The sequence below is a fragment of the Phacochoerus africanus genome, chromosome 4 (genome assembly GCF_016906955.1).
Source record: "Phacochoerus africanus isolate WHEZ1 chromosome 4, ROS_Pafr_v1, whole genome shotgun sequence".
Taxonomy (NCBI): domain Eukaryota; kingdom Metazoa; phylum Chordata; class Mammalia; order Artiodactyla; family Suidae; genus Phacochoerus; species Phacochoerus africanus.
In genome coordinates, this window is record NC_062547.1 from 107,601,852 (window position 1) to 107,617,655 (window position 15,804).

Below are 15,804 nucleotides of genomic sequence, written 5' to 3' on the forward strand. Positions count from 1 at the left end.
TATTAAATTGTGATTATTCCTTGTCCTGTATTTTCTGTTGTGTACCTGATAACCTGTATATGCTGTCACTGATGAAAGGGAACAGAACAAGATACTATTATTAATGTGAAAAATTGCCTTCCTTAAATAACTTCTAGTTTTGTATTTACCAAGAGAGACAAACAAAACTTATGAAAATTAAATCTTGTCCCTCCCAATGATATATTTAACACTGTCTTCATATGAATGTTTTCATGTGGATAGCCTAAAAATTGAGAAAATTTTAGTCCAGAGTCATCTTAAATGAGCAGTAGCAGAAAAAAGAAAAAAAATTAAATGCCTTGTCCTTCGATTGTGCCTTACTCTAAAAGAAACCATGAAATAAAATGAAATTTTAGAAATAATCTTTATTAAATTTTTATTTTTAGCAGAAATATATTTTTTCTTTTGAGCTTAGCATAGTGTCTATCATCTAGTGGGTACCCAATATTTGTGAATAACAAAATATTAATAATCTTAGTGGCTTTTAAAGGAGTCTGGAAACTAGGTAGTTCATTTGTTTTTGTTTTCAGCAAATTCTTTTGCTTTTAACCAAGAGCAGCGGAAATGAATCCGACTAGGAACCATGGAGTTGCAGTTCGATCCCTGGTCTCGCTCAGTGCGTTAAGGATCTGGCATTACCATGAGCTGTGATGCAGGTCACAGACACAGCTTGGATCCCACATTGCTGTGGCTCTGGCATAAGCCAGCAGCAACAGCTCCGATTAGACCCCTAGCCTGGGAACCTCCATATGCCACAGGTGGGTACAGCCCTAAAACGACAAAAGACAAATAATAATAATAATAATAATAAAGCAAATTCTTTAAAGGAACAAAGAAATAGTAGCCCTAGGCTACGACTGATTTTCTTGAAAGAGAAAGGAGCTACATGTATTTTGACGACCAGAAAGCATGAATAAATAGAATTAATATTCAGAAAGTACATGATAGTAGGTGAAGGCAAAGAGAACACTGATTATCCAGAGAAATGAAAACCTTGGCATTCCAAAGAAAAGCTATAATTAGAGATGAAAGGGTAAAAGAATCAATTCTTTACTTTTATGCATTAAAATCTTGGAAATCCACAAGTGACTTAGACTACAGAGTTTAAATTTTCCTTTCATTCAACAAGCATATACTGTGGTAAGAACAGATGAGTAGAGAGCACAGTACATATTTGGAGTCAAGGTAGGGCTTACAGTTTTAACACAGTATTAAGGGAATTCTCTGTGAAGGAGACAATTAAAGACTGAAGGCAGAGATATTTGCTGGTATTAACTAGTAATCCATGATCATGAAATACTTACCCAATTATAGCTATACCTCGGAGATACTGTGTGTTCAGTTCTGGACCACTACAATAAAGAGAGTATCACAATAAAGTGAGGCTCATGAATTTGTTGGTTACCCAGTGCATATAAAAGTTATGTTTACACCATAGTGTATTAAGTATGCAATAGGATTATGTCTGAAAATATATATATATAATTTGGAGTTCCCATCATGGCTCAGCAGTTAGTGAACCCAACTAGTATCCATGAGGACACAGGTTCAATCCCTGACCTTACTTAGTGGGTTAAGGATCTGGCATTGCTGTGAACTATGGTGTATATCACAGACACAGCTTGGATCCTGCATTGCTGTGGCTGTGACATAGGCTGGCAGCTGCAGTTCCAATTCAACCTCCATATGCCACGTGTGTGGCCCTAAAAAGACTATATATTTATATATATTTATAAAATATTATTTATAAAATAAAAAAATACTTAAATGCTAAAAAATGTTAACCATCATCTGAGCTTATGTGACTTGTAGTCTTTTGCTAGTGGAGGGTTTTGCCTGCATGTTGATGGCTGCTAACTGATCAGGGTCATAGCTGCTAAAGTTTGAGGTGGTGGTGGCAATTTCTGGTAGTAAGACAACACTGAAGTTGGTCATATCAACTGACTCTTCCTTTCATGAACAATTTCTCTGTAGCATGCAATGCTTTTGATAGCATTTACCAAGAGTAGAACTTCTTTCAAAACTAGAGTCAATCCTCTCAAACCCAGCCACTACTGTATCAACTGAGTTTATGTCATATTCTAGATTCTTTGGTCATTTCAACACAACCTCTCTTGTCATATTTACCAAGAGTAGATTCCACCTCAAGAAAATACTTTCTTTGATCATCAGTAAGAAGCAACTCCTTATCCCACCTAAGTTTCATCATGTGATTGCAGCAATTCAGTCACATCATGAGGCTCCACTTCTAATTCTAGTTTTTTTGCTAGTTCCACCTCATATACAGTCACTTCCTCCACAACTTCTCTAACACTCATGTTAATGCTGACATTCTGACTGCTTCCCATAAATCGTGAATGTTCTTAATGGCAACTATAATTTTGAATCATTTCCAGAAGGTTTTCCATCGACTTCTCCAAGATTAGAGGAATCACTATGACAACTATAACCCTAACAAATATATTTCTTAAATTTTAGGACTTGAAAGATGAAATTACTCCTTGATTCAGGGGCTGCAGAATGCATGTTATGTTAGCAGGCATGAAAACAACTCATTGTACATCTCCATCAGAGGTCTTGGGTGACTAGATTTTCTTTTTTTTTTTCCCTGAGCAGTAGGACCCAACAGTGGGATTCAAATATTCACTAAACTATGTTGTAAACAGGTGTGCTGTCATCCAGACCATGTCATCCCATTTATAAAGCATAGGCAGAGTAGATTTCGCATAATGCTTAAGGGTCTTGGGAGTTTGGGAATGGTCAATGAGTGCTGGCTCCAGTTTCAGGTCACCAGCAGCAGTAGTCTAACAAGAGCCAGCTTATCCCAGTACTGAGTTATCCTCTCTACCTATGAAAGTCCTAGACATCACCTTCTTCCATTATAAGGCCATTTAGTCTACATTCAAAATCTTCCATTTATCTGTTGATCTTCTAGATAACCTGCTGCAGCTTCCACATAAGAACTTGCTGCTTCACCTTGCACTTTGATGTTATGGAAATGGCACCGATCATGATGCCTTAAAGCAATTACAATAGCACCCTAAAAGATCACTGATCACAGACCACTCTAACAATAATAATGAAAAAGTTTGAAATACCACAGAAATCAACAAAATGTGACATAGAAACAGGAAGTGAACAATGTTGTTGGAACTGTCAGCATCAATAGAGTTACCTAATGCACTGTTAACACAAACCTTCAATTTATAAAAAACACAAACTGCAAAGTGCCATAAAGTGAAGCACAATAAAACCAAGTATTCCCATATTAAATTACTTTGATCATCATCAGCAAAAGAGTATAAACAATTAAATATTGCCATATTCATAATGCCTTGTGGTTTTTTTTTTTGGAGAAGTGAAGGAGAAAGAGTTGAAAAGCAAAGAAGAGGAAAGTATGAAAGATCAGAGAAGTAAAAACAAAAAAGCCTTACAGCCATTGATTTCTACATAAGATTATATATTTGTTTATTATTTTTTCTATTTTGCATACGTTTGAGTCAGTCAACTACTTGTACACAGAGACTGTTAATTCATGTAACATACATGGCACTTTAAAAATAAAATGCTTGATTTCTTGAAACTTCATAAAGATTTCAACTTCCCTAGGAGTTAACGGAGAGTATAGCACCACTTTAAATATAGATAGGAGAAAAATCATCCTCTGAATTTGCAATTTCCATTTCAGTAATAAATAGCTAAACATTAATATTTGTAGTATATTTCCGTGGCATTTAAAAAATTTTCCCATGTGCATAATTTACACTTGAAAATATTTTTGATATATATAGGAACTCATAAAGAACTGTATGTAAGTAAAAGATTTCTACCACACACTTCAGTTCCACTGTCTGCCTGTGCAGTGACACTGTGGAGGATAATCATTTTTATAATCCTTCCATAAGGAGATATGTAAACAATGTGTCTCATATAGATTTGAAATCTGTAATAGATTCAGGAGAAATCTCAAATAGAATCAGGAGACCAGAAGGGGGATCTTTTATGCCTTGGGAAGACAGTAGAACCCAAGAGGAAGAACAAAGACTTTCTGGCAGAGACTCAGCCAATGAAAAGCCATGCACTCTTTGTTTACTGTAACCCTCCTAACTTCTTTTCCTTTCTATAAAAGCTTCTTCCCTTGCTATCTGGGGACTTGAACATGGTTCTCCATCCATGGTTGTAGATTTTGAATTGCAATTCTCTGCTGATCCCAAATAAACCCACCTTTACTAGAGAAATATCTGGCAATCTATTTATTTCTGATCAATGGACAATACATATGCATGACCTATCACTTTACTACTAAAATAAGTCTGTACTACAAGCTCTGTTCCTTTGGTTACTTAATAATTCTCAAAAAAATATTATATGCCAATATAAAGATAGCTACCTCATTTTTTTTTTGTCTTTTTGTCTTTGTTGTTGTTGTTGTTGCTATTTCTTGGGCCGCTCCCATGGCATATGGAGGTTCCCAGGCTAGGAGTTGAATCGGAGCCGCAGCCACCGGCCTACGCCAGAGCCACAGCAATGCGGGATCCGAGCCGCGTCTGCAACCTACACCACAGCTCACGGCAACGCCTGATCATTAACCCACTGAGCAAGGGCAGGGACCGAACCCGCAACCTCATGGTTCCTAGTCGGATTCGTTAACCACTGCGCCACGATGGGAACTCCACTACCTCATTTAAATGCCTGCAAAATACCATATAAATTACATGGATTTTATACATGAATTGTGGTGTTGTTTGGTTTTTTTTTTTTTACAGAATTCCAGACTGGATTTTTTGGAGAACCAAGCGGCCATACCAGGAAAAGGTGACTAATGCCTATTTCCAATTCTGCTACTGAATATGAGGCCTCTAGAACAGTGTAGGGTGTTTTTGTGTTTCCTCAGGTGAGGATATGCAAATTAGAGGTAAGATTAAGCTACACAAGCCTGCTTGTCCATTCTGATTTCTGTATGTTCAATGGATGGCTTCCCATGGTCAAAGGTTTGCTTGGATGATAACTGAGTTTTAAAGCAAAGGAACAACAGAAAACAGGCTCCAAGTGGCACAGTTCCATTGCCAGCTTGCTGTGCTGTTGGTCACACACTGGGCTCTGTGAGCAGCTCGGAAAACAGGATCCAGGTTGGCTTTATTCTCTGTTATCGGCCCCCAAACAACACAGAGTAATGGGTGATTCTGTGGTCCCCAATCCCTGTCACCCAGGAGAAAGCTGGAGGTTTAATCTTCTCTTCTGCACCATGCATGCCCCTCTGCTGGCAGAACTGCCTCTCTCAGTGTGGCTTTCTCTTTCCATAGAGACTTTGTATCCAAAACCAGAAAAGGAGTCAATGTGGGGGTCTGAGCTGGGTATCTGTGTTATTTTTCAAACCTAAATTATATTTCTATAGGTACATTTGTTATTTTGTAGTCAGTGTTTAGCATACTCAAACACTTATGGGTAACAAACGTCTATTAAGCATTAACACATAGCTCTCTTACTTCACACATTCCACCAAAACAACACAATTCTCTCATAAGGGCAAGCATATGCTAAACATTTTACAAATTATTTACCAATAATTTTCCTGTAAGGTCCATGAAAACCACTACCACGTCTTATAATTCCCACACTAAAGATGTGATACTCCATTTTTTTTCCCCCTAGGGCCACACCTGAGGCATATGGAGGTTTCCAGGCTAAGGGTCGAATCAGAGCTACAGCTGCTGTCCTACGCCACAGCCACAGCAACGCCAGATCCAAATCACAACTGCAACCTACATCACAGTTCACAGCAATGCCAGATCCGTAACCCACTAAGTGAGGCCAGGGATGGAACCCTCAACCTCATGTGCTTCCTAGTTGGATTCATTTCCTCTGCACCCTGACGGGAACTCTGATACTCCATTTTTAAGACAACCAAAAAGCTAAAAGAAAAAAAAAAAGGGGGACTATTTGCTAAGATTAGAGATCATATAAAGAGTCCGTGTAACTTGGACAACGAAACTTTATTCACTGAAATATCCTATTCTACTTGAACATATGAAACTAAATCACCCAACCAAATGCCATCAACCAGCTAGGTCATTGTTTTGGGCAATGTTTTGGATTAGACTAATCTGCTATGTGTCAAAAATGATCAATGAGTCCCACACATGTTTCCTCTGAGTCGTTTCCAGCCTGCGAAGCAAAATAAAGACTTGGAGTGAGTCCTTGCTCCATGACACAGATCATCCAGACCCTCCCAGGTACTAGACTAATGGTTTCAAAGATCATTAATCTTATCCCAACCCCCATACCTGCCAAATGCTTGCCCTGGATAAATGCCTTTCCTCTCTTCTGGTCACCTCAAGCATAATTTAAGTCAAATCCAGAACACATTCTCCCTCCTCAATCAAACTGTTTGACAATTCTAGCCATGAAAACCTCTCTCCATTATTCACTCTCTAAACTCATTTTAAACAGTATATTTCAAACAAGTTTTATTACTAAACTTCCTGAGTTATACATATATCTTCCAAAATACTGTTTTATCCCCATTCAGAAACACCAAAGTGACTACTCTAAGGCTAACAACACAGTGAAAACTCAGTAAAAGCTTGTTCATTTGAAAGTTGTAAAGTTTGTGAAGAAACGGTGTCTCCATTATCAATAACTTAATGATCAAGGATTAAATACCACTAGTTTAATCTTGAAGTAGAAAACTCTATACCTGGACCCATCAAAGAACACTGCCATGTATTACAAATCTATTTTTGTGAATAATTGTAGACGAAATTGTAGATAAATATCTTTGTGCTCAGTTGTTCTGGGAAACGCTTAACATTCTCAAATAATGCTATTCACTTTTTCAGTGCCTAACAAGCTTTTAAAAGGCTACTGCCAAAAGTTGTTTACATAAAACTGCTTTGTCCTTTAAAAAATGTGATATCCATCTAGAAACACATATTTCACTTGGCCCCCATGAGCAGCAATTAACCCAAAAATGTTCATTTGATTCCTTAAAATGAATTAAGCTGATATACTCTTTATAGTAAATCAAATGTTTTAACCAAGCAGTTATTATTCTTCCCATATATTATTTCATATGCCAAAGATTATAATAAGCCCAATACTTATATTTTTAAAATTATCTTGAATAAATGCAGAAATCATGTTCTTTCTTCTCTCACCTAAGGGGTTGCTGCTAAAAAATTCTGTAGATACATTCATAAAGGTATCTAATAAATTTATGACAATTCAATGGTTTAATTTGATTGAATTTCTTAGTACCTAGCACATGATGGTGCAAGTTACCTTAATATGCATTCTCATAGCAACCTCTGTTTTCCTTTGTTATATTTATTTGTTTGTATTTATTGCTATATGTATGCAATTGATTAGATATGTATATAACTACTTATTTGATGTCTCCTTTCTTACTAGGGTCCATAAGGACAAAATTCATGTTTAACATTGCATTCTTTGTGCTTAAAAGTTATATAAAAATAGATTCTCAACAACTTTTGAAAAAAAAAAGAATGAAAATCAATGTGATAGGCCACATTAACAAATTAAAGGGTAAAAACCATACGATCATTTTAATGATGCAGAAAAAGCTTTTGACAAAATTCAACACCTGATTTATGATAAAAGCTCTCAAAAAAGTGGGTATAGGGGAACATGTCTCAGCATAATAAAGGCCATGTCGTACCCACAGCTAACATCATATTCTATGGTGAAACTGAAAGCATTTCCTTCTGGAGCAGGAAAAAAAGCAAGAATACCTACTCTGACCACATTTATTCAATGTAGATTTGGAAGTCCTAACCATAGAAATCAGAAAAGACAAAGAAATAAAAAGAATCAAATTGGAAAGAAAGAAGTAAAATAGTGATTCTTTGCATATGACATAATATATAGAGAAAATCCTAAAGATGCCACCAATCTGCAGGATACAAAATTATTATATTGAAATATGTTGTTTTTCTCAACTCTAAGAATGAACTATGAGAAAGAGAAATTAAGGAAACAATCCCATTAATAATCTCAATAAAAAGAATAAAATATTTAGGGATAAATCTAACTAAAGAGGTAAAAGACCTATACTCAGAAAACTATAAGATACTGATGAACAAAACTGAAAATGACACAAATGGAAAGATATAGCATGCTCATGGACTAGAAGAATTAATATAATTAAAAATGAACAAACTATGTAAGGTAATCTATGTATTCAGTGCAATCCCTACCAAAATATCAATGGCATTTTTCACAAAACTAGAACAATAATTCTAAAGTAGGTATTTGTCTGTAACACAAAAGACCCCAAACAGCCAAAACAATTCTAAGAAAGAAGAACAAAGCTGGAGGCATCATGCTTCCTGATTTCAAACTATATTACAAAGCTACAGTCATCAAAGCAGTATAGTATTGGCACAAAAACAGACACATAAATTAATGGAACAGAAGAGACAGCTCAGAAATAAACCCACATTTATATGATCAATTAATGTATGACAAAGGAGGGAATGGGGAAAAGACAAACTTTTCAATAAATGGTATTGAGAAATCTGGCCAGCCACATGCAAAAGAATGAAACTAGACTACTTTTTCTTGCTATACACCAAAACAAACTCAAGATAAAGACCTAAATATAAGACCTGAAATCATAAAACTTGTAGAAGAAAACAAAGGCAGTATACTCTCTGACATTAATATTAGCAATTTTTTTGAATATGTCTCCTCAAGTAAGGGGAAACAAAGTAAATAATAAACAAAGGGGACGACATTAAACGAAAAAGCTTTTGCACAGCAAAAGAAGCTGTCAACAAAACAAAAAGGCAATCTATTGAAAGGGAAAAGATATTTACAAATTGTATCCTGATAAGGATTTAATATCAAAAATATGCTGATATGGGGTTAATACCCAAAACATATAAAGAACTCATACAATTCAATATTAAAAAAAAAAAACTCATTAAAAATGGGTGGATAACCTCAATAGGTATTTTTTCAAAGACAACATACAGATGGCCAACATGTATATGAAAATATGCTCAACATTACTAATCATCAGAGAAATGCAAATCAACACCCTAATGAAATGTTACCACACACCTGTCAGAATGGCTATTATCAAAAAGGCAAAAAAAAAATAACAAGCATTGGCCAGAATGTGGAGAAAAAGGAATCCACACGCACTGTTGGCAGGAAGGTAAATTGGTCACATTTTTTAAAAGCATTATGGAGGTTCCTCAAAAAATTAAAAATACAACTGCCATATGGTCCAGCAATTCCACTACTAGGTATTTTTTGGAGAAAACTGAAACACTAATTAAAAAATATATGTGCACCTTCATGTTCACTGAAGCATTATGTACAATAGCCAAGATATAGAAGTAACCTAAGTGCCCATTAACAGATGAGTGGGTAAAGATGTGGTTACACACACACACACACACACACACACACAAACAATGGAACATTACTCAATCGTCAAAAATGAAAAGTTTGCCATTTGTGAAAACATGAATGGACCTACAAGGCATTATGCTAAGTGAAGTAAGTCAGAGAAATACAAATAACATATGATTTCACTCATACGTAGAATGTAAAAAAAAAAATCAACAAACAAAACAAACAAAGCTAGAGATACAAAGAACCAACTGGCAGTTGCCAGAGGGAGGAGGGTGAGGGGATGAGAGAAATAGGTGCAAGAGTTTTAAATGTATAAACTTCCAGTTACAAAATAAATAAAACGTACAATGTGGGGAATATAGCCAATAATAGAAGTATTATCTTTTTATGGTGACAGATGGCAGATGGCAACTAGATTTATCATGGTGATTAGTTTGTAATGTTCTGAAATATCATATCACCATGTTACGCACCAGTAACTAGCATAGTGTTGTAGGTCAATTATACTTCACAAACTCACTTTTAAAAAAAAAGGATGATCAACTCTGTGATTACCAGGAGTTTTTGGGGGGTAGGAGGGAGGATATTGGATGAAGGATTTTTAAAAAGAAAAAAATAAATGAAAAGAGATGTCTATCTATAGAGCTTGGAGTATTACTGCCATTCTTAAAACAAGAAAAGCTTCAGGAATTAAAAAAATCCATCAGAAAACTTAGGTCACAGGGCAAACTGCCAGCCTAATCCAAACAGTACATCAGAAAGATGCGCGTCCAACCAAGGTCTGCTCAGTAGAAGCCACTTGAAGTCATAAACTCATAAGAATATTTACATAATAATTTTGACAAGGTAATAGAGGCTCAATTAAAATCAGGATGAGAATAAAATTTTTTTGAGAGACTGTGTTATTTTGTGGGCTCAGCATTCACACTTACCTTCTAGGATCCTACCACATTCTCACAGTGCAGATTCAAGAAATAACCCCTCTTGACCCAGGCAGGAGAGGAGGAGAGTAACAAATCTAAAACAGGCAGATTTGTCCACAATGAAAAGATTTTATTAGACCAGAATTTTGAAACCTCTTTCCAGCTATTGGAAGGTAATTCCTCCCCACTCCAGCCCCCTCCAGTTCGCCTGTCTTATTCAAGAGACTAAAAAAATGAAAACAGGAGTTCCCATCATGGCTCTGTGGTTAGCAAACCCAACTAGTATACATGGTTAATGGGGTTTCAATCCCTGGCCTTGCTCATGGACTAGAAGAATTAATATAATTAAAAATGAACAAACTATGTAAGGTAATCTATGTATTCAGTGCAATCCCTACCAAAATATCAATGGCATTTTTCACAAAACTAGAACAATAATTCTAAAGTAGGGGTTTCAATCCCTGGCCTTGCTCATGGACTAGAAGAATTAATATAATTAAAAATGAACAAACTATGTAAGGTAGTGCAGCCCTAAAAAAAAAAAAAACAGAGACCAGAGCTTCAAAAAATATGTTTGGGGAGTTCCCATTGTGGCACAGTGGAAACAAATCCAACTAGGAACAATGAGGTTGCAGGTGCAATCCCTGGCCTCACTCAGTGGGTTAAGGATCTGGCGTTGCCACGAGCTGTGATATAGGTCGCAGACACAGCTCAGATCTGACGTTGCTGTGGCTCTGGTGTAGACCAGCAACTGTAGCTCTGATTCATCCCCTAGCCTGGGAACCTCCATATGCCACGGGTGCAGCTCTAAAAGGACAAAAGACAAAAAAAATAAAAAGAAAAAATGTTTGGAACACTGAAGAGGAAAAATGTTACATATCACTGAAGACACAACAGAAACACTGTGAAGACTATAGCCCCAGGCCCATTAAATAATTAAGATGAAATCAGAATATTTCAGAAACATCAACCACACCCCCATGCTACCACCCTACCAATAAGCCTCCAGGATATTAAAAGTGTGTTACTAATGAAAGGCACTGTAAGCAACAGTGTGTTATTAATGACAGAGTTGTAAAAATAACTCTTTGAATCACGTTCATATAGCAAAGTCCCAAAGCCAAGATGGGAGACAAAAAGCAATTAGAGCAATTTGAAGGCTGTGGCACCTGTAACTAAACAAACCTTAAACATAATCTGACTCCTAGCCAGATCTTGGTCCATGAAAGAAAAAAAAATTAAGTTGGACTTTATGAAAAAAAATTTTAATTGTTATACAAAGGATACTCTTAAGAGAATAAAAAGACAAATCACGGGCCCAGAGAAAATGTTTGGAAAATGCATATCAGAGTAATGATTTGTATCCAAAATACACAAAGAATTTTTGAGACTGTACAACATGAAAACAAAAAGACCTAACTAAAAAATGTAAAACAGATCTGAACAGGCACTTCACCAAAGAAGATCTATAGATGGCAAATACGTGTGTGAAAAGATGCTTAACATCTTTTCTCATTAGGAAATTTCAACTTAAAGATACTATTAGATATCACTACATACCTGTTACTCTGGCTAAAATCAAAACAAGTAAGTGATGATAGCAGACCCTGAAGAGGACATGGATCAACAGAAACCAGAACTCTCACTGATTGCTGACAGGAATACAAAATGGCACAGCTTCCGGGTTTCAGCGCGCACACACACACACACACACACACACACACACACACAAATGGCAAGCTACTCTGGAAGCTTGGCAGTTTCTTGGATAATCTTAATATGATCCACCCATTGTGCTTTCAAGTATTTGTCCAAATTTTTGGAAAATGTTAAGTCCACAGAAAAAATATGCATTGTAAAGCAATATACAACTTTATTTATAATTACCAAAAATTGGAAACCAAAAAAATGTCCTTCAATGGGTTAATGAAGAAAGAAATAATGGATTATTCAGTAATAAAATTAATGTGCTATCGAGCCATGGAGAAACATAGATGAATCTTAAATGGATATTACTAAGTGAAAGTTAGTCATAAAAGCTATATAATATAATTCCATGTGTATAACATTCTGGATAAGGTAAAACTATAGTAATAGTAAACAGACCAGTGTTTCTACCAAGAATTGTAACAAGGGGGAGGCTGAATAGACAAAAGAGGATTTTTAGGGGTGGCAAAACTATTCTATATGATATTGTAATTATGGATATATGAAACCATGTATATATCAAAACCCACAGAATTCCACTGCACACAAAAAAAATGAACCTTAATTATGCAAATTTAAAAATAGGAGGTTGGAGTTTGTGGGGCAAAATTCAGACTGTGACAAAACAATCTAACATATTATAAGCCTATGAGATATTCTCATTGAAGACATGGGGGAAAGGTGCTGACTTAAGAAACCTTGGAAATGATCAGTGACTATAAGATCAAAGACAAAAGAGCTATACAAAAGCAACATGCTCTAGCTGGTAAAATTGTTTCCCCAGGGTAATGTTTTAAAAATTCTGAAACTTCTATACATATATGTGAATTGAAAATTAATGCATGGGAGACAGTGGGAGCCACATTTATCACTGTCATAAGAGGCTGTAGATAAGCAGGAGTCAAAAAAAAAAAATGGAACTAATGGTATTGGTAGAATTGAAATCATCAGGGTGAACTCATGTTTAGCTTAGTGGAGACACAGATGGATAAACATAGAGGTATTTATACACATCTATATATACAGAGGTTGATGTACACAGGTTTCCCTGCTCTATGAGCAGAAAGGCATGGACACAGTGATACCCAATAGCAGTAAGTACATCTAGTGCCCAGATACTGGTTTCTAATACTATTTTCCAATGAAAGGAACCAGGATGCTTTGGAGAAATGGCTCAGTCCAGGATTAGGACAGAATATATAGTAGATAAGGCCTGGAGTTCCTGCTGTGGTGCAGTGGGTAAGTAAGAATCTGACTGCAGTGGCTTGGGTTGCTGCAGAAGTCCAGGTTTGATCCCAAGCTCAGTGTAAGGGGTTAAAGGATCTAGTGTTGTCACAACTGTGGCTCAGATTAAGTCCCTGACCCAGGAACTTCCATATGCTGTGGGTGCGTCCAAAGAAAAGGAAAAAAAAAAAAAAAGAAGATAAGGCCTAAACAAGTTATAGGAAAAATGGAAGGGCTAAAAAAGCAAACACAGCAATAGCAGGAGTATGTCAAAGGAGACAGTAACTCAATTAAAGAGTTCCCAGTAGCCAATGCCAAGACAATTTGAATGACAAAATTAATATAGTCATATTAGATTATAACCCAAGTAGAGAATGAATATCCATGGATCCAAACTTATAAATTATTGAATAAAATAAATGCAGAGAATAGATCTTTGTAGAGAATTCAAAATAATTTATGTCGATACTCAGCCCTTAAGGAAATGCAACTTAACTCCTTATTCCATGACTGTATGCTGGACATAGTGACTTCCTTTCAGTGATTAAATGGTTAGGAAGGAGATGGAGCTGAATCAATTACACTTCAGAAAACTGACACACATTTAAACTGAGTGATCACTGATAACATCAAGTGATAAAGCATGTTGATAGTATATATACTTTACATGATGTGATGAAAATGATACTTACCTCTATGGTCAACCTCATAAAATGCCATAATCTCAGTCTAATCACAGAAAAAAAAAAAATCAATGAATCCTAAATGAATGCCATTCTTAAATATCTTGTCATTGTTCCTAAAAACTGCCAGTATTGTCAAAAACAAAGAAAGTCTGAGAGCTATAATAGCCTAGAGGAGCCTAAGGAGACATAGCTACCAAAGGTAATGTGACATCCTGGATGGAACTTTCATAAAAATATTAAAATGGGAGTTCCTATCATGGCTCTGTGGAAATGAATTTTACTAGGAACCATGAGGATTCAGGATTCATACCTGGCCTTGCTCAGTGGGTTAAGGATCCGGCATTGCTGTGAGCTATGGTGTAGGTCACAGATGCAGCTGGGATCTCTCCTTGCTGTGGCTGTGCCGTAGGCTGGCAGCTGTAGCTCTGATTCGACCCCTAGTCTGGGAACTTCCACATGCTTCAAGTGCGGCCCTAAAAACCTATTAAAATGGCTACTAGGTAGAAGCTAAGGAAACCTGAACAATGTATGGATTTTAGTTAATAATAAAGTATCACTCTTGCCTGCCCACTTGCATCTCTCACAAGCGTCCTATCCTAATAAATCTATTTCTTTTCAATTAAAAATAATAATAATAATAACATATCACTATTGGTTCACTAGGTCTGACATATATGTTTTAACAAGAAGGAAATATGAGTTGTAGGATGTGTGGGAACTCTACATCATCTGCTTAAGTTTTATGTAATTCTAAAACTGTTCTAAAATAAATGAAGTTTACAATATGGTATTGTCAATGGTAGTCATATTGCTCCATTAGCCCTCCAGAAATTGGCTGGCAGCCTTCTGATCTATGAAAATGGTATTATCACTCCATTTATTTAGATCGTCTTTAAAATTTCTTTCAGCATCATTTCATAGTATTCAGGATATAGATGTTTTACTCTTTTTTTTTGGTAGATTTATCTCTAAGTATTTTATTTCTTTTTGTTATTTTAATAGGTATTTTAAAGTTTCAATTTCTCATTGTTTCTTGCTAATATATAGAAATACATTTGATTTTTTTTCTTGTCTTTTTAGGGCCACACCCATGGCATATGGAAGTTCCCGGGCTAGGGGTTGAATCAGATCTGTTGCTGCCAGCCTATGCTATAGCCATAGCAACGCGGGATCTGAGCCGTGTCTGCAGCCTACATCACAGCTCACAGCAATGCCAGATCCTTCACCCACTGAGCGAGGCCAGGGATCGAACTTGTGTCCTCATGGATACTAGTCAGATTTGTTTCTGCTGAGCAACAGGAACTCCAATAAATTTGATTTTTGCATATTTGAAATTGCAAACCTGCTAAACTCACTGAAGAGTCAGAATTTTATGGTTTTTTTGTTTGCCCTTGTTTTAAGATCCTATTGGGGAGTTGGAGAATTCCCAGTGTGGCTCAGCAGTAACAAACCCAACTATTATCCATGAGGACATGGGTTCGATCCCTAACCTTGTTCAGTGTATCAGGGATCTGGCATTGCCATGCACTGTGGTGTATGTCATAGACTCGGCTCAGATCCCTAGTTGCTGCGGCTGTGGTGTAGGCCAGCAGCTGCAGCTCCAATTCAACCCCTAGCCTGGGTACTTCCATATGCCATGGATGCGGCCCTAAAAAGAGAGAAAAAAAAAAAAAAGATCCTATTGGGTTTTCTATATAGATGATTGTGTGAAAAAAAGAAAACAGGGGAAAAAAAGACAATTCTGTATCTTACTTTCTAGTCTGTATGCCTTTTTTTTGTTTTATTGCACTGGATAAAATCTCTAGAATAAGTTTAAAATAAGTGGTACAATCAGATATCTTTGTCTCTTTTCCGATCTT

General features: G+C 36.3%; 1 long non-coding RNA gene across 2 annotated transcripts in view; it reads left to right on the forward strand.

The window, feature by feature from the left end:
* The window catches only part of LOC125124346 (uncharacterized), an 86,496-nt gene that overhangs the window by 34,119 nt on the left and 36,573 nt on the right, over window positions 1-15,804 (forward strand). Inside the window, exons 1-2 of one of the 2 annotated variants that reach the window (XR_007134277.1) lie at window positions 747-779; window positions 4,788-4,836. This is a non-coding gene — a long non-coding RNA (uncharacterized LOC125124346). Of the gene's footprint in view, window positions 1-746; window positions 780-4,787; window positions 4,837-15,804 lie in introns of those variants that run through there. The other variant, XR_007134278.1, reaches the window with a different exon arrangement.